The sequence below is a fragment of the Chinchilla lanigera genome, unplaced genomic scaffold, assembly GCF_000276665.1.
Source record: "Chinchilla lanigera isolate Chin_1 unplaced genomic scaffold, ChiLan1.0 scaffold00040, whole genome shotgun sequence".
NCBI classification, from domain to species: domain Eukaryota; kingdom Metazoa; phylum Chordata; class Mammalia; order Rodentia; family Chinchillidae; genus Chinchilla; species Chinchilla lanigera.
The window spans coordinates 9,345,812-9,364,646 of NW_004955441.1; the positions used below are offsets into that span (position 1 = coordinate 9,345,812).

The window sequence follows — 18,835 nt, forward strand, 5'->3', positions numbered from 1 at the left end:
TTTTTTAAAAAAGAAGTCTAGTTACCTAGGCCACTGTCCCATGATGTCAGCAGCCACTTTATTGTCCAGCTACGCAGACATGCTTCATCTTTGGATTCATCAATGGACTCCAGAGTGAGGTTGATAGTTTAAAAAAACCTTCATTTTTTTGGAGCTGCATATTTAGCTCTTTGGAATGAGGTTGTTCCTTGCTTGAATTTCATATATAAGACAGCTACAGCCACATCATAATACTCAGTAGTAAAATGTTGTTTGTAACTGTCATTCCTATTCTTTTTTGATAAGAGTCAGAATAAAGTTATATTTTGAATATCTTTTGAAAAAGAAGTTAGGAAACTACAAAGAGTAAAAAGACTGTGTGTAATTTGCAAAGGCAGGGGAAAGAATACAAGTTCCTAACATGCACACATATTCATGGAATGAGTATGAAAATCATAGACCGAAGTTACCTCCATCTAGATGTTCCCCCAAAGCCTCGTGCACTCATAGGTGGGGCTTTGGGGTGGTGAATGGATCATGGGAATGTGATACTCTTCAGTGGGTTTATAGCTAAATGTGAAGTTGAGAGGTGAAGCCTGGTAGGAAGAGGTGGGTTACTGGGCCCTGGACTGGAAGGTTATATCTAACCCTCCTCCTCCCTTGATCTCTCAGCTTCCCTGGTGCCATGCTGAAAGCAGTTTCTCTCCCAATCCCCTCTGCCATGCTGAAAGCAGTTTCTCTCCCAATCCCCTCTGCCATGCTGTCCCACCCTGGAGCCTGTTGATTATGGACTGAAAACTCTACAAACTATGAGCCAAAATACATGTCTGCCCCTTTGGATTGTGGCCATCAGGTATTGTGGCTCAGAGAAGAGAAGGTAACTAAGACAGAGTATTTTTTGTTATAGTATTTTTTCTCTACTATTTTATAATCTGAATTTCTTTTTCAATTAAAAATGTTTTAAAAAGGAGAGGGATACCAATCCAAAAGGAGTTTGTGTTTGCTAAAGAGATGGTGGGGAAGGGAGCTCCATCAATTGTCTGTGTTGTGGGGGAAGGATCGTGGCCACTGGGAAGTCTCCAGTCGTGGCAGGGAGAAGAGAGATTTAAAGGGAAGCCAATGGGGTAGGACGCCAGGCCCCGTCCCCACCACCACCTCTGATCTGCACAGATACCACAACTTCCTGAAACAGCTTATGCTTTCCCAGTGTGGAGCCATCCAATCCCCCAGGGCTACTGGAAGGCCCTCATCAGCTCGTGCAGGTGGTGCCCAGGTACTTGGCTAGGTGGGCACAGAAAACTCCTTAGGTGGCAAGGACTTGCTGGTGTGAATGGAGAAAGGGGCCTACGCTGCTGCCACACACTTTGCATAAGCTGTCTCATTCAGTCACAGGCTTGAAGATAAAGCTTTGATATGAGTATTATAGTCTTCACAGAGATTACCACTGCCTGGGGAATCTCCCTTGGGAAATCACAGAGTTGGAGCTGCAATCACAGAGATGAAGCAGCAGCAACCCTTGGGGAGGGCAGAGGTGAGCTTTTACTCCCTACCTCCTCTCACTAAGTCCCCCACAATGCTGTTGGACTCTGTCCATTTCCCCCACAGCCCTCAAAACCCTTACCCTTTGCTCTTGACCCTAAGAACCTCCCTCTATCCCTGTCAACCTGGCCTGCAGGCCCAACTCTTCACAGTTGGGTGGCATCAATCACTCTGCCCAGTGTTGGTTGCTGGCCCTCCACCGACTGTGTTAACCTGTACCCACGGTGCTGCCAGGATCTTACAACCTGCCCAGGTAACGGGGAAAGGTGAAGCAAAGGTCCCCATCAGTGTCTACAGTATGGAGCAAGTATCAACAGGACCAAGAAACCGGAACTTACACTGGTAGACTGCATGCTCCATGTACTCTATGGGTACTCATATATATTTTCTCATTTAACCTCCCCAATAAGCCTACAGAGTACTCTTTGATCCATTCTGGATGTGTAAAGGATGGTATGTGACTTCCATGAAGTTATGAGTTGTTTCTGTCATGCAAAAAGACTGAGAGATGCAGGCTCCAGGGTCCTGAACATATGACTCCACTACAAACCCCAGGGAGTTCTCCAAGGTCATGGAAACTCCAGGATGATGAAGGGGGCAACAGTATGTTATGGTTTGTGTCTAAATATCCCCCCAAAGCCTCATGCAGTTATGGGGGGGCAGGCTTTTCAGAGGTGACTGAATCTAGACTTTGTGATTGACTCCTGATCCTATGCTGGGATTAAGGGTATGAGTTCTACGCCTGCCCTAGGGTGGGTAGCCTACATACACTATAAGGGACAGAAAGAGATGTGTCTCTTTCCTCTCTCCATTGTTGCTTTTGCTGTCTCCACATTATAATATCAAATATTTATTGAGTACCACCTACTTTATATACATTATGTCATGTTAATATATATAACAAATGTAGAGATAAATACAGTGATGACCTCCATTTCAGTCAAGAACACTGGGGGCTTAACGAGGTCATGAGATTTGCCCTAACTGGACTCTTTAAAATGACAGAGGTGGGATTTAAACCCACATTATCTGACTCCAGAACCCAAATGTGTGACCTCTAGATTAGGCTTGTTAGGGATAGATCGCCTATGACAGAAAAACTCAGTATAACAAGAGACTTTAACAAGACAGAAGTTTATTTCTTTCTGAATTAAAAGAGTGCTGGAAGCAAATAACCCACGACTGTTTGGCATTTCCTCCACCCTCTGGATCCAATTTATCACTCTGCCATGCAAAAGCATGTCCTCACCTCCCTAAAGTGACTCCTAGGGTTCTTGCCATCACATCTGCACTGGTAAGTGAGAGGAAAAGATGATCCAGCACCTATCTTCTAAGAATATTCCCTAAAAACCACCACTTCTAGACATTTAAAAAATTGATTCTAATGAGCACTTTGGCCCAGCCCTCTTACTTTATGAGTTGGTTGGACCAGGCATGAACCCAGGGCGGACAGGCTTAGTGCCTTGAGTAGGATAAAACAGGCAAGTAGTGGCTCTGTCCCCTTTCCACAAGGCTTTGTCATGCCCAAAAGTGCTGCATGGTAAAAGGAAGAAGTCTCTGGAAGGCATGGGAAACAGAGATGATGTCTGTAAGTCAGGGCTCTGCAAACCTTCCCTCCCCCTCCCTCTCCCCCTTCTCTTCCCTCTCCCCCTCCCCTTCCGCCAGTGTTGAGTCCTGACAAAAGGTGGCATTGCTTTTGGGTTTCAACCAAGGTTGCTTGACTCCACATCCTATGTTCTTTCCAATTCCCTCTCTCTCTCCCTCTCTCTCCTATCCTCCCAGTAGTTACTCAAATAAATACATGGACCCATAAGCCTAAGTGTCATAGCTGTTTGGGAATTGCCCCAAGAGCCCTGCTGACCATGTCGGGAGCCCCCTGCCTTGCAGCGAGAGTTAGTTATAGAGCACCCTTCCTGGTCTTCATCAAGGCCCAGGAAGTTTATATTTGTAATCCCATGAAAAGTTATTGGAATCCTAGTGGGTTAATTCCAATCTACCACTTCCAGTGCAATCCATGGTGAGAATAAAGAAATTAAGGCATATTGGTAGTTATGGGGAGCCGAGGAGTCCTAAGTCCAGCCACAATGATGGCCATCTGGAACCAAGGCCTCGACCCAAGGCTGAACTCAGGTTTTCTTCATTCATGAACAAGGGAGTGGTTTGAGGATGAGTGACTGTGAGAACCGTGGGAAGCAGGAGAGTGCCCTGAGCTGGGCTAGGTAGGAGGCCTGAAATCACCCCTGAAAATGCAGGGAAAAGGATCTGCAGAAAGAGTAATCTGCATAACGCAGTTGAGATAGTGTCTGATGTTTTGGGGAGGGTGCTTCAGGTCTGATGTGCAATCTTTGAAGCCCCAGGAAGTCATAGCCTCTATCCCAAGGTTTGATCCCAGCCCACAGCATGGAGCACTGGCTCATGCATCCCGCCTCATCCCGGCTCACACGTGGGAACAACGGGGAGTCCAGGGAAACACACCTGACATCTCCAAAGATTACCATTAGCACCTCGGCTAGACCAATATGCATTGCTTAAAGCCAACTGAAGGGATAAGGAAAGGCTCTAGCCAGCTCTGTACATATCAATACGTGGACATGGGGTCAGGCCCAGCCAAAATGGAGACAACTGCTCCTCCTTCAAGGAGAGCCTCCCAGGAGGCCCTCCACATTAGTGTTCCAAGTCACTCGGTGATGGGGAAAAAACCACAGGACGGCACGCAAGATGACCTCATGATGAGTCACATGCAAGGATGAGGAGACAGCGCAGAGGGGTCTGATTTGCTGATGACCTTCCCACCAACTCCTGCCTGGTGACAGCACCACAGGCCACAAGGTGAGGGAAGCTTTGTCTTCCTCGGTAAAGCGCTTGCTTCCTCCTACCCTCAGACCTCCTGGCAGAAACACTGAAGAAGGACATTTGGCCCCAAGGACATTTGTCCCATAGGATCATTTGCACTCGCTTCCAGTACAGACCCCTTCAGGCTCTGTCTCTCTTCCCCTCTAAACGTCACTCTGCATCACAGCCACCAGAGGAACTTACTGTGTCTGAAACAACACCGGGTAAGACTCTCAGAAGGGAAGAAAAAGAAACTGCTCAGAGAACCAGCTCTTTCAGTAACATTTACACAAAGTTGAATTGATTCAGGTGGAATAATTTCAGAAAAATGAAAAGGAAAAAATTAGAAATTTCTAATGGTAATGTGTATTTAAAAATTAATTACAGGGGGAAAGCAGACCAACCCTTTCAGAGAAAGGGAAACTTGTCCTCACACTTGGCTCTAAAATAAACTCCTCCCATGTCCCCCGCCAGTGCTCCTTAGACTATCTGAAGTTGCTGACTTCTCTGTGTATCTACTTCAATTAGTAAATTCATTCCTCAGAAATGCGCGCGTGCGCAAATACACACACACACAAAATCCAATTGCAATTTTCATTTTTCATTCCATTTCTGGAGATTCACGGGCTCCAGAAGCCCATGCACGGCTCCCCACAACCCCAGTCACACTGACGAGGAAGAGGCGCATTTGTCTCAAACATTCCACTGAGGAGAAGGCACAGAGCAAGAAAGGAGGAATTTCCTAGAGACCGACAGGGAAGTCCCTGGCACGGATCTCTGAGATACAGCTGGGTTAGAGTATGGCACCAGCGATGCCCTTAAACTCTGTCAAGTGCTCAGAATTGAAATTTATAAACTTTCAAAGCTTGTTTTTTAAAATTCTCTCCCATCCCCAATTGAAATTAAACATTTTAATGTATTTAACTGAAACTAAAGGTGACAATAAATTATTTTGCCTTGCTTTAGACCTTGACAGCCAAAGGCATTTCTGCGGGCTTCGAGCTGGGTTATGAACGACCAAGGAAGCAAAACAGAAGTGCAAGGCTACGCACAGAGTGACAAAACCTCAGAGCGAAAGGGCTCTAGGCCTGCTCTTCCTGGGCTCACAGACCCTGGAGTAGAAGAATGAAGGAGGGCTTCGACACCAGACAGACAAGCATTTGGTGTCTCTCTGTGACTAAGTCACTATTGTCCATATAGTTGGGGCAAGTCACTACATCTAAGACACACGTTCGGTGCCAGTACTGTTTGTAGATACCAAATAAATAAGGGTTCCTTTAAAAAACTTAGATGTTTAGGGGAGCAGTTACCTCAGCCCCCCAGGAGATGAGAAGGCAGAATACTCATCCTTGGGGGCCTCAAGGGTGAGCCACGATATCTCGTTCTGCAGACCAGAGTGGAAATCTCTGACTTGCCCAGAAAGACCCAGCACCAAACAGCGCAGCTGAGCACCATTCTCCGAGGACAGATTTAGGGCTGAAAGGGACCTCATGCTTTTCCAGAGAAGCATGAAAGAAAACTCTTAAACCAAGAACACCAAGGATAAGGTACAGTGCTTCCAAAGTAGGGGTGGCGGCAGGGGTACACTGATATTGATTTGAACCAGAAAAGCAATTTCTGCAGCCCTTCTCCACTGTTAGCAGCCAAGCAGAGTCCTCTGTGGGGGTATCAGATACCTTTCCAATCCGCCTTTCCCCAAGCCCGGCTTCACCATCCAGAAGCAGCACCGGCTGGGTGCACAGAGCCAACAAGGATTGCTACTACCACCCAAAGTGAAAGAGATCAGCCCAGACTTTCCCCATATGAGATTATTTCCAGAAAGGAAATCTGCCAAGAGAGAAGAGCTACTGAGAGCAGGAAGGGAAGATGGCATATTGGGGCCATGTGGGGAAAGCTGATTTCTGGCATTGCCCACACCCAAAGATAGCAGAGGAGTCAAGTGCTCGGGGAAGGAGCATTTTCCTTCACAACCGCCAGGCCCAGGCATTTATTTGGAGAGAGCACATCTGTCTCCTCTGCACCCCAGAGGTGTTGCGCTGGTCCTTGCTGCTCTCCTGGTGAGTACCGTGCAGAGACCAGCCTCTTCCCCGCGCACCCCACCTCCTTGGGCACGCGTTCTCTGCACACATCAGATGAGCGTGAGTGTTAGTCCAAAACGCAAGAGAAAGATATACGAGCAAGAAGCCCAGAGGCTGGGACTGCGAGCCCTTCCTCCCCTCCCACAGCCCTCCTCTCAGGCTTGCCTCTCCTTGGCAGAGCTCAAGCAGGCTTATTTCTCCCCAAGGTTGTCACAGACCAATTTTCTAAACTGCATGAAAACAGAAAACAAACAGAAAACTAAATCCACCAAAGCCTGTGACTCAAGAGCAGCTTGGCAGGCCCGAGCAACGTGCTAACAATTTCATGCTGTTTTAAGACTTTCTAACTAAGCAACATGTACCAACAACCAGATGTGCCGTGATACCCGGAAAAAAAAGGACATCGACTTCTAGGGACAGATCCATAACACAGGAAAACACTCACCCAGAAATGTAGCTTCCAAGCAGGCCGGGCCTGGGGTAAGGGGGAGGCTCTCTGTTGGCCTAGATATGGCAAACTCGGGCACCCAGACCCTCATCCAGTTACAGATTTTGCCCATCCCTCCTTTGCGCCAGACACGCAAATATGCTCACAGACACTCACAGTCCATGCAGGACAAAGACAGGGAAGCCCACACAATCGCAGAACAATATGTTATTCTCTGAAGTGGAGGACAGAAGCCAAAAGAGGCCTGACTCAAGGTGCTTCTCAGAGAAGATTTGATTCCATTTATGTCAACATGTACAAGAGATGATCAAAATATACAGCATGTGTTTAAATGCTTTTAAAAAATTACAAGCTGGGTGTGGTGATGCATGCCTATAATCCCAGCACTAGGGAGGCTGAGGCAGGAAGATTGCTGTGAGTTTAAGGCCAGCCTGGGCTACATGGTGAGTTCAAGACCAGGCTGAACTACAAAGCAAAATCATGTCTCAAAAAGGAAAAAAAAAATGCAATAAAAGACAACTTGCCCTTACTCCTCCTCCAAAGACTATCCCTCCCTCTGAACACACATCCCATCATTCTTGCCACTTTCTGAAGGAGTTCTGGAAGTCCTCTTTCATGAATATCTTTACAAGCGAGGTGTGATCAAAACGACAGCGAATGCCACTGCCAAGTGCCACCCAATGGAAAAGCAGGCTCCTGAAAACATGGCAGTGCGTCCTCATTCGCCTTATTCACCAGACCTGGCAACATGGAACTTCTGGCTCCTTCCCAAAGTCAAAATGACCATGGAAGACAAATGTTTTGAGTCATTTCGGGACATCAAAGCAACCATGACAGAACAACTACAGGCACTCACAGATGAGGACTTCCAGAACTACTTCAGGAAGCGGCAAGGACAATGGAATAAGTGTAAAGCGGGGGTGGGGTGCTCTGAGGAAGAGAAATGGTCAATGTGTCTTTTACTGTAATCAATTTTTTTAAATTTAAACATTCACTGTACTTTTCAATCACACTGTGTATCTGGAGCATTTACTATCATGCTGAGAACACTGAAGGGGAAAAGTCAGGTAGACTCAATGTGGACACCCGCCCACCACGAGACGCAGGCCCACCTCTTGTGTACGAGTCTGTGCCTCGCTAATGGGCTTTACTTTCCAGTGAGATGAGATCATCTCCTGGTCTCTGTCACCAGGCCCTGGCCCACCTGGGGTCAGCAAAAGCTGGGGCCCCGGGCTCTGAGCTGCCCCATGGGGCCATCTCTGTGCAGTAACACAGGATGGAAGGCCATCGGCTGTGCTACCTTACATTTGTATCCCACTCACTTATTTTAACACTCGCTTGGAGTATCCATACGCTTATTGTAAGTATTACAGTCTTACTACATTTAGAGTTTAAACTTGTTAATTTGAAAAAAATAAATACATAAACTTGTTAATTTGATAAATGTAAACATGTCAGTCACAAGACGATTTCTGCAATGTTCTCCATTGGCAATCCTCCTCCCCCTCCTCCTCCTCCTCTCTCTCCTCCTTCTCCTTCACCACCTCTTCCTTTTTAATATACTGGAAAGCTTTTTTTAAAAGGAGCCCCGAGCTGGCCTGGGCCTCCCCTGGCCTGAGAGGTCACTCCAGGTCAGCAGGCCTGCGCCTCAGGGAGTCTCTGCTCCCTGGTAAAAGTCCATTAGCTCCGGCTGACTGCTGTCCTAAAGGCAGTGGCCTTCTTTACGAGGGCTATGTTTGTCACCTGCTAACTTGTTTATTGGACCAGTACTGGGCTGGGGAGGGAGAGTGGGCGTGAAGGTCACAAGTAGGTGGGAATTGCACACCTCCGCCTGAGCCTCTCCTTGGTCATTATTTTCCCAAAATGGCCTGGGGGGGAGGGGGTGAGTGGGGGGTAAAAGCCCTCCTTGAGCTAACACATGACAAGCCAGCACAAAAGAACTGCAAACAGGCCCCTAATTAATGGGTTTGCTTAGAGCTGTTTCCCTGTTTAGGGACTTCATCCCAATAATTGCAGGCTCCATAATCATTAATCAGTCACCACTACCTTTCTGGGGTGCCGACCACAAGCCCGGCCCTGTGCCAGCAACCACGAGTGAGAAGAGTAGAGAACAGGAACCAAGCTGTATCACCCAGCTCCGCTGGGCTAGGTGACTCCAGCGCAGGAGCTCACGGACGCTCAGGGTGATCCCAAGAGGAAGGCTCGATGACCCCCTGTGTACAGATGGGGAAACCGAGTCTCCAAGAAGTTAACCAGCTCCAGGTCATTGGCTTACAAATGCGACTTGGCACTTGAACTGGGGTCTGGCCCCCTGAGAGGTAACAGACAAAACGTTCAAAAATGGTGCCAAAGCAACAGGGCTCAGAGCTGACTGTACGAGGCACGTTCTGACCGTAAGAGCTGGAGAGGGCAGGAGACACAGGGCAGCGAGCCCAGCAGAGGACCTCTCAACCTCCCGAAGAGGATGACACATGCACTGGACCCTGAAGGCTGGAGAAAATGGCGCATGTTTAATAAATTGTACTCAGGCGCTTTCTCCCATCACAAGTCCAAAGCTAGAAGGGACTGTGGAATTTGTGCCTCACTTGGGGCCAATAAACATTTACTTAAATGTCCAAAGAGGACATACACACACACACACACACACACACACACACGCATATGCACACACACGTACACACACGCATGAATGCACACGTGCAGACTCACCTCAGCCGTTCCAAATAGTGCCTGGAAAGGGCACAGCAAAAGAGGAGCTCAGCAGGCAGCAAGCTGTTGGCGTCAGGCACCACAAGGATTAGGGCCTCGGCCAAACTGAGAGGAGACGGAGCCAGCGAGTCCTGTGACCACCCTGGACCAGGAAGGTTGGCAGCTCCGAGGAATGTCTCATCCAAGTGCCCGATTTAGACTTTGTCCCAGAACATGAAAAATGCCAGAGAAGAAGAGAGGGGCCTGGGCATGATGATGAATGGGGGCCAGCGAGGAGCTGGGCACCTTCTTTCCCAGTTTTCCCAGCCCTCTTGCCTCAGAGCTGGCCCAGCTCAACCCCTGACAGACACCAGCCAGGTGTTCAGAGCCCCAGTTCCACAGGAAGAAACACACATCATGGCCCCATACAGATTCACCCAGGAGTGCTTTCTGGACCCTGGCCACACTAATGTCTCCACCAGGCAGAGACTCAGGAGCCCAGGCCAAGACTGGACCTGGACAGAGGTGGCTAGAGAGGAGAGCTGGCCAGCAAGGCCCATACCAGCCCATTCCCCGACGGACATAGGCACACCAGCACCAGCCTGAGGGAATCCCATGAGGCAACCTGGTCTTCCCTAGAGTTTGGATAAAAGTTGAGCCTGGCCCCCAAGGCTCACAAGCCCATTCTCCACAGCTCCCAGGACCTAAGACGTCATCTGTGACAGCACACAGCAGGCCTGGTTTCGCCAACAGGCTGTGCTTCCAGACTGGATTCCAAAGTGGGCTGCAGGCCTGGGGAGAGAGGCCTACTCTTCCTCCAGTGGCCAAGTCTCATAAGCTCTAAGAAACAGCAGCCTGGCCCTAGGGAAATGGCTTGGAGCTCATGACTAAATTCTCGCCAAAATATCATAAGCCAAAGTCCAAGTAGCCAGCAAGGTCCAGGCCCAGGTCCACCAACCCATCAGCACAGTTCATCAGCAGCCCAGGTCTCAACGCAAGCTGAAAGGGGGTATCGAACTCAGGGTAACTGCAGGCTATGCTGTTCACCCCTCCCTTCACGCAGCTTTTCTCCCAACCTTCCACAGAATCTCTAGCTGTTTCTGCCCTCAACTAAGTGGTCAGGGAGGAAAAAGACCCATCTATCATTTTAATTAGCCACAAGATATTGATGTTTCCCTTGAGAGTCTTCCGGGGGCCACATCGAAGGTCCCTGGGAGAGACGTCTGGAAAGACCAGCATTCCACACTGCCGCCCATCAGGAGAGGGACACGAGACGACCGGAGGCAGAGAAGGAGACGAGAGAGCCTGGCTTTCTCGAGCCTTGAATCCCAGAAGAAATACAAAACCAAGTCTGCAACTTGCATTTAAACTGCAGTGATTTATTGCTCTGGGAAGATGGCGGTGCCTTGAGGGAACGCGGGAGACTTCCAACAAGAGACAGCGTAGAGGAGATTCTTCCAAGGAGTCCCAGCTCTCCCGAGCCTCAGCAGTGCCTGAGTGTCCAAGGAGTACTCAGAGCCGCACTCCCCTCCGGAGCACCCAGGGGAGAGGAGGCAGGGCCTCGGAGCTAGGCCCGGCCTCCTGCACCCTCTTGGCTTCTTGTCGGGCCCTTCAGCAGACAGAGAACAGGCCAGCACCAGCTTAGCTCTGTTTAGAGCAGGCTGGAGGGATGAGCTGAGGCACCCTTCCTGATCCGTCTCGCTGCACATCCCCAGCCGTGTGTCGCTGTAGCTGCATCCTCACTCCTCTTGCTGGCGGCTGTCTCTTCCCCACGCTCAGCCTCCCTTTTCCCCTCCGTCAAGCCCCCTCCCCACTCCGAAGCCAGCAGGGGATGAGCAGCCCTGAGCCAAATGGAATGGGAAACTGCACTTTGAACGTTTCCATAGAGCAGCCTGCTGAAAGCCAGACACACCGGCTTCAGACACTGAGCAGCCGCTGCAGGGAGATGCTACAGCTGCCAACTGGTGAGCCAGGCTTTCCTTTCCACCCCCCACTTCTACGCCATCTGAGTCACCATAGGCTCAACACCGTTACCTCCAGCCCCCTAAGCTCCCTGTGCACATGCAGCCTGAACTGGGCGAGCAACAGCTGGAGAAGAGGCCATTTCTGAGGAATTCCCTACCTTACCACCATTATTTCAGGAGAACCTGGAAGAAATGAAGCTCAAGGACATGAGCCACACCCAGAGCCACCTGTGCATGCTCACACGCATACTGGAGCAACCCCTGTAGAGCCCAGGATGGTGGACCTCCTAGCGACAAGATCCACCCGTGGACCTTACCTCATATAATAAGAGCAAAAGCCCTAATGCAAAGCCAGATTTTCCAATAGAGAGATTGAGGGTTGTCTAAAAAAGGGGGTTGCCAAATACACAAGACAGGGGCTGGGGATTTAGCTCAGCGGCAAAGCGCCTGCCTGGCAAACGCAAGGTCGTGAGTTCGATTCCTGCTACAGGAAGAAAAACAAAACAAACAAACAAATACACAGGACATACAGATAAAAGTGAATTTCAGATAAGCAATAAATAACTTTCTAGTATAAGTATATCCCAAATATTGTGTGGGTCATATTTATGCTAAAAATTATTCAACATTTATCTGAAACTCAAATTTTACTGGGTGCTTTGTGTTTTTATTTGTTACATTCAGCAACCCTACCTTGGGGCTACTTGACTGTACAGCTATATTGGAAATGGTGAGAATATTGCAGGATAAAAAGATAAGGAAAGACAGTCAGCTCACCTTAACCCCAGGTCTTACTTTGTCTCAGTCCTGGCACACCCAAGCTCTCCACTTTCACCTTTTTGGCCCACCTGACCCTTTAGCTGCTCTGAGATGCCATGGCCTAGGTGGAAACCAGGGATTTTGTCCTTTAAGTCAGCTGCTGTGACATTAAGTTTTTCAAGAGGAACTTTATTAGAAAACCAAAGGAACATACAAACATTTGAATCCATATGCAGAACAAAAGAATAGTAGGAATCCCATGTAAGGAGGTTGACTATCAAAGCCCTGAGACCAGGTAAGGTCCAGCGATGGTCCGGTTGCTACTTCAGCTGTTTGTCCTTGGCCCCATGGACCTGTTTAAGGTTTGTCAGTTGGTTTTGCTTTCAGTGATACTGAACCAACTTTCTGAAACAGGAGTTCCAGCTGCCTGCACATTTGAATACCTAGGAATCTTTTTGCTGCCTCTCCCAGACCAATTAAATCAAAATCTCTAAGTGGAGTTCAGGTATCAAGGCATTTAAAAGTTCCCAAGGTGATTCTAATTCATAGCCAGTGCTGAAAATCCATGCACACTGGAATCACCTGTAAAAACCTACCGGTGCTTGTGTCCCACACTTGGAAATTCTGATTAATTGGTATTAGGTGTGGTCTGGGCAGTGCGAGTTTTTAAAGTTCTCCAGGTGATTTTTAATGTGCAGCAAAATTTGAAAACTATAGCTCCTCACACTTTAATGTACATCAAATTTCTCATGGATCTTGCTAGAAACTGACACAGAAGATCTTGGGTGGGGCCTGAGACTCTGTGGGTCTAACAATTGCTGGGTGATATGGTACTGCTGGGCTTCAGACTACACTGATGAATGAGGGCCTAGATCAGTGGATCTGAAGCTCGGGTGCCCACTGGAATTACGTGGGGGCCCTTAAAAACCTCCTCAGCCGGGGGCTGGGGATTTAGCTCAGCGGCACAGCGCCTGCCTGGCAAGAGCGAGGTCATGAGTTCGATTTCCGGTACCGGAAAAAAAAAAACTACCTCAGCCTGAGTGTCACCCACCCCAGAGAGTCTAATACAGTGATCAGAGGTGGGGCCAGGGCAGCAGGACTATAAAAGCTCCCCACATGATTTCAATATGCAGCCAAAGTTGAGGACCTTGGCTGTACAGCAACACCTAGGCATCATTTTACAAGTGGCCCTGTGACCCCCAGTGGGGAATACCACTCTCCACAAGCTGTTCTGACTCACCTCTGTTCCCTGCCCCAGCAGGCAGAAGATGCTTTCTCCCCCTGACTCAAAAGGCCATGCCCTCTAGTAAAAATTCCCTTTCTCCCACATGGGGCTGAATACAGCCTCTAATTTCCAGCTCAGCTGCAGAAGAAAGATGATTGCCACATACCCTGAGACCGTGGCCGGTCTGAACCCGCCCACCCTGCCTTGTGATTGCCAGCTGTTCCCCTTGCTGAAGTGGCCTTCTCCAAAGCCTCTGCCAAGGAGCCGTGAGCTGCAGAGCAGCAAATGTCACCGGCAATCGCACACAGAGTAAAGAAAGTCTGTGCTTGGTAGGACACCACGCATCAAAGGTGCCCAGCCATTTTCAAGGCTTAATCCCGTAGTCCCCAAGTTCCTTTCTTCTCCTACTCCATCCCTTTGAAATGGAATTGCAGTGACACAGGGCACAGATGTGGCCTGCAGAAAACCAAAGGGAGAACATGCAATTAACAAAAGGATTATTCCATTGTTGCTGTAATTTCCATCAAATTATTCATGAATTTTTTTTCCCTACAGGGGGACTGTAAATACCATTTGTAGTACATCTTCCCCAACAGCTTTTGCCTTCTGTAGGACCCGTATCTTCTGTTGGAAGGCGGATGTTGCTGGTAGGAATGCGAGTCCACCTCTTGGGTGTACGGAGTTTGTGTAAAATATGAACTCTAACGTGTAGAATTTGCAGGTCGCTGAAGTGTCACAGTCTACTGAAACGGGTCTGGAATCAATAAGGTACACATCAAACTCAATTGTATTTAATTTTCATTGCTACCTAGAGGAAAGCCTCACACGGCCCTATATGCATGAAATTAAACATGAAAGCCTGTCTAGAGTGTAGAAGCGATACTTAAATGACCTGTAAATAGGGTAAAACATGGCAGCCCAGCCCATCGCAGGATTACCCTTCCTTTCTCTTACCACAGTGTGGGTGACAGCCCCCATAAGAAAATCGGAAGGGACACAAGCACATGGCAGATCTGAAGGAGAACTAATGGGGCTTCCCTCTTTGCATATCCTGGAGTCTCTTCCAAGTGGAAAATTATACTATGTCTTTCAATGAAGAACGAAGAGTGGAGACAACTAAAACGAGGCCCTCCTGATTTTGGTCCCCCACCCTGCCTGCCCCCGCCACGCCATGGCTCCATTCCTTGGCCAGTGACATAATGGAAGGCTCAGGTCCCACAGCTGCCACTGTGGGGAGGGAGCAGAGGCCCACACTGCACACTTCCAGCTGACACTGACCTTTCAGTCGTGGAAACATTCCCCAGACCGACACTAATCAGGGGCACATCTGGTGTTTGGACGGAGGCCAGATGGGGGTTTGTGTTAGTCAAGTCAGCAGATAACCCGCTGGGGAGGCAGGGTGGGAGCAGTGCACCTCCTTGGATAGCAGTCCCCATCTTTGGCTTTGTGTGTGAGATACGGTCATGCTGTCCCTGGCGGATCACAGAAGAGAGACCGCCTAATCCCTGTCCACCCACTCTCCCTGTCCCACCAACAGAAGACACAACTGGACTGGCCCACAGAGCCAAAGCGACTTCCTCCATTCCACAGCTGGCCAGGGCCAGGCTAAAGTTCAGGGTCCAACTCCCAGTATGGTGCTTCCCATGTCTCTATACCCACTCCGAGTACAGCGTGAGCTCACAATCACACGCAGGTTAAGGTGTTGAAAAGCACCCAGCTGTTTCTCCTCCTTGGACTTCCCGTGCTTTGCAAGGCATTTGAGGCAGTGATGAGCTCCTTGGGCCACCTCCACCCCTCGCTCCCATCTACCCACCCCAATTCTCCCATTGTGGTTTCCTTTTTGAATTTGAAAGGAGCCACTCTTCCTGACTAGATCCTAGACTTTTATCAGAAGAGACCTGATACCAAATCTCTCATCTCCAGAATAATGGAGGGAAATTGGGAACAAGACCGCGTACTAACAAAGATCCAGCCAGACAGGTCAGGAATGAGAAAGGGCCCTGACCACTTTTCAGCCTCTGCTTTTGCAAAGTTTTGTACATGTTGCAGCTGTAAACAGCACTGCTCAAAAACCAAGCATGCCCACCAAAGCCAGGATGAAAGCGATTGTGGCCCCACCCACACAGAAGGCGATGTCTGGCTGTCAGAAAGAAGTGCTCTCCGCCACCCCCGGGTCCCTCTCCTCCTTTGTGGGCGCCCCAGTCTACCCCAGTGATCTCGTGCTGTACACACCTCCAGGCACAGATGGGGATCAGGAATCGCATCATCTGCTTGAATCGCAAAGTGCTTCGTGAGATTTTCTAGTATAAATAATTTCTAACTGCAGAGGTCTGTTCATCCTTCTCCCCTTGACTTCTTACAGATCCATAAAGCAGCAGTGCAATAACCCAGGTAAATGCAAGACAGTGGTCAACGGTCAGTTTCCAAAGATCAACCTGAGCTCCTTCTGAATTAATAATCAGTTTGCAGAGTTTTCCAGCCGCTTCTCTTCCTTCCACATCAGCCTGCACGCAAAGTGCAGCTTCCAGCCACCATCAGTCAGGTCTGTCCTTCCAGAATAATCGGGGAAAATACCTTCACTCCAATTCCCTTACACGCTCATGATCACACAACCCCACAGACCTCTCGCTTCTGTTGTCCCATCTGAGAAACGAGCTGTATCCGCCGGGGTGGACAGGGCAGTAGTAACTGAGCCACAAGAACAACCATCACCCCCCCCCCTTGAGGAAAAGCCCATCAGCTCCACGGTCCTCAAGAAGCCTTGGTGACACTCCACAAGACCTCCAGGCTCTGAGCAGCAGCTCGCAGACACTGTCGTTCTCTCTAAGCCAGTTGGGGTCTCTGTTGGTGCCAGCCCTGGTTGTTTTGTTTTTCTTTCCTCACCAGTGATTTGGTACAAAGCCATTTCATGTTCTGCGCCAAACCAGTAATTCGCAACACTCATCAAAATCAGCCACCATCCACTGACTCAGCATTCTGCTCTGCTCGCCCAGCCAGCCTCCCTAACACCCCAGCATCCCTGCCTTTAGCTTCACTGTTTACACCACATGGGTGATTTGGGATCGCAAAGCCCAGTTCCCTATAAAGTACATAGATGACTCATGATCTCTGACAAGACTTCCCAGCCCAGGGCTTGATGTCCAAGCCAGGCAGCTCCTCTCTTGGGGCTCAGAGAAGATAGAATGGGGGGGAGTCCTGTTACTATGGTAACGACTGCCAGTTTCCAAACTAGAAAGACAACACTGCTTCACAAAGGTGTCCTGAGGGAGCTTCCATCCTACAGCAGCTGTGGACACAGCCTAAGATCACCGCGGGGCCTCAGGCCACACTGCGCACTCCCCAGTGCCTGGGTCACCCTCCTGCACAAGGACAGTGGACCCCCCACAGACGCCCCAACAGGCTTCCCAAACAGTTTCTTCAGACCAGCTCCAGAGCCGAATTAAGAGCCCTCTCCACATCTGTAGACAAAAAGGGTTTTTGACTAAATTCCACATTTGAGAGAGTGAAATTCCGTTAACGTTTTAGGGGTGGGTGAGAGGATGACAAATAACAACTTGTCTGAATGTTTTACATTTCTCCCCCACGGCCTCGGGAAGGTTCACAGTGAGGTCATCGATGATAAGGAGCAAGACCTCCCAGCTGGACTGCTCCGCAGCCCCAAGAGGACACTCCGCAGAGATAAGCTGGCGGGACCCAGAGGCTGACTCAGTCTAGAGAAGGACGGGACCAAGTTGCTGCGAAAGGGAGCCAAGTTCTCAGAGACAGGATATCTAGAAGGGAGATTGAAGTCTGAGGTTAGCGCAACTCTTCCCAGGAGCAAGGAGAAAGGGACAGTGCCATCAGGTGGGACATATCACTGACATGGTAAGCTCCAAACACCAAGGTTTCAGCTGTTGGAAGACCCTTCAGGCAGAGATAATAAAAAAATAATAATAACAATACACTTCAGGGGCGCACTTTGCCAAGAGAATTTCTGTTATGAGACTAGAGAACATCACATGCCCATTTTACAGATGAGAAGATTGAGACTTTGAGAGGATAGCTAAAGACACATAGCTAGTAAGTGAAAAAGCTGGGATCCAATTTAAGATCTATATAACCAGAGTGCACAGTCCTGACCACTTGTAGAGCAAGGGGCCCTACAAATGGTGACCATATCCATCAGACAGTTAGACACTAATAATGGTGGAAGAGTGGCACTTGTACTAGTATGTGCTGGAAGGAGTTCTAAAACTCCAAAAGACAGTGTTTGGCTTCATACCGACCGTGGAATTCGTCACCCCCTCCATGCAGCACCATTTTCAGGAAGAGTATCACAACATTCATCCAGAGCCTTTGCATCCTAGCCAAGTGTGGGGCCTGTAATATCAGCACTCTGGGAGGCTGAGGCAGGAGGATCAAAAGCTTGAGTCTTACCTGGGCAACTTAGCAAGACTATCACAAAATAAAAAAGAAAAGAAAGTGCTGGGGATGCCATTCAGTGCGAAAGTCCTGGGTTCAATTCCTAGCACTACAGAATGAATTTTTTAAAAAGCGTTTCCATTCCATGGCCAAATAGAATTCCAACACTCCTACCAACAAAACACAGCTGAGCGTGGTGGGCTGTGCTCAGACTTCTCAGCAGAGGCTTTCAATGTCCCATCTGTAAAGAGGGATCCCAATCCATAGTTTCTCCATTTCTTAGAGTCTTGGAGGAGACAGTAGGCCCTTGGGAGGCTCAAAACGTAACACCAGAGCAGGATGAGGAGGCTCCCACACACCTCATTCTTGCCCAGGAATTTCCTCCGGTTTCCCATACCCTGCCCTTCCCCCAATTACCCACCAGAATTTGGCCAAAGGCCTCAAGAAGTCCGCAATGGGGCAGAATCAGGGCAAGGGTCAGATTTTCTCTTTCAGTTGATTGTTTGCTGATTACTTTCAGCTTGATCTGGTGCAGCCAAATCCATCAATGTCTGCAGGCAGAGGGAGGGGAAAGGAACAGCAACTCCGAAGCGCGCATCGGGTGTTTAAAGCACGGCTCAGAGTAAGAAGCACGGGAAGCTAAACTGGAGAAGAAGGTGCAGTGGCAGAAAGTTAAGGGATCTAAAGAGTCCCCGAGGTACTAGAAGGACCAGCAGAGTAAGAGTTTTAAGAGGTGATAAAGGTAACTGGCTGTCAAAGGAGGCAGATATTGCTAAAGAAACAAATGAAATTGATTCCCTTCTCAAGCCAGCGTAAAGGTGAATGGCTACCAGATGGTCAGACAGAAGTACCTGTCCACAGGCTGCTGAAGGGAAAAACAAATGCAAGAAGAAATTGGATCCACGACAGAGCCAGTAAGCAG

At 48.9% G+C, this 18,835-nt stretch overlaps 1 long non-coding RNA gene and 1 pseudogene across 1 annotated transcript; one reads left to right on the forward strand and one right to left on the reverse strand.

Moving 5' to 3' along the window:
• Positions 1-8,146, forward strand: part of LOC102014834 — a 10,927-nt pseudogene extending 2,781 nt beyond the window's left edge.
• A 4,324-nt stretch (positions 8,147-12,470) lies between these two features.
• LOC102020490 lies at positions 12,471-16,520 on the reverse strand. The gene is made up of 3 exons (XR_262063.1): positions 15,745-16,520; positions 14,083-14,266; positions 12,471-13,968 (listed from the first exon to the last, which is right to left on the reverse strand). It is a non-coding gene; the product is annotated as an uncharacterized LOC102020490 (long non-coding RNA).
• Between the last annotated feature and the right edge of the window lie 2,315 nt (positions 16,521-18,835).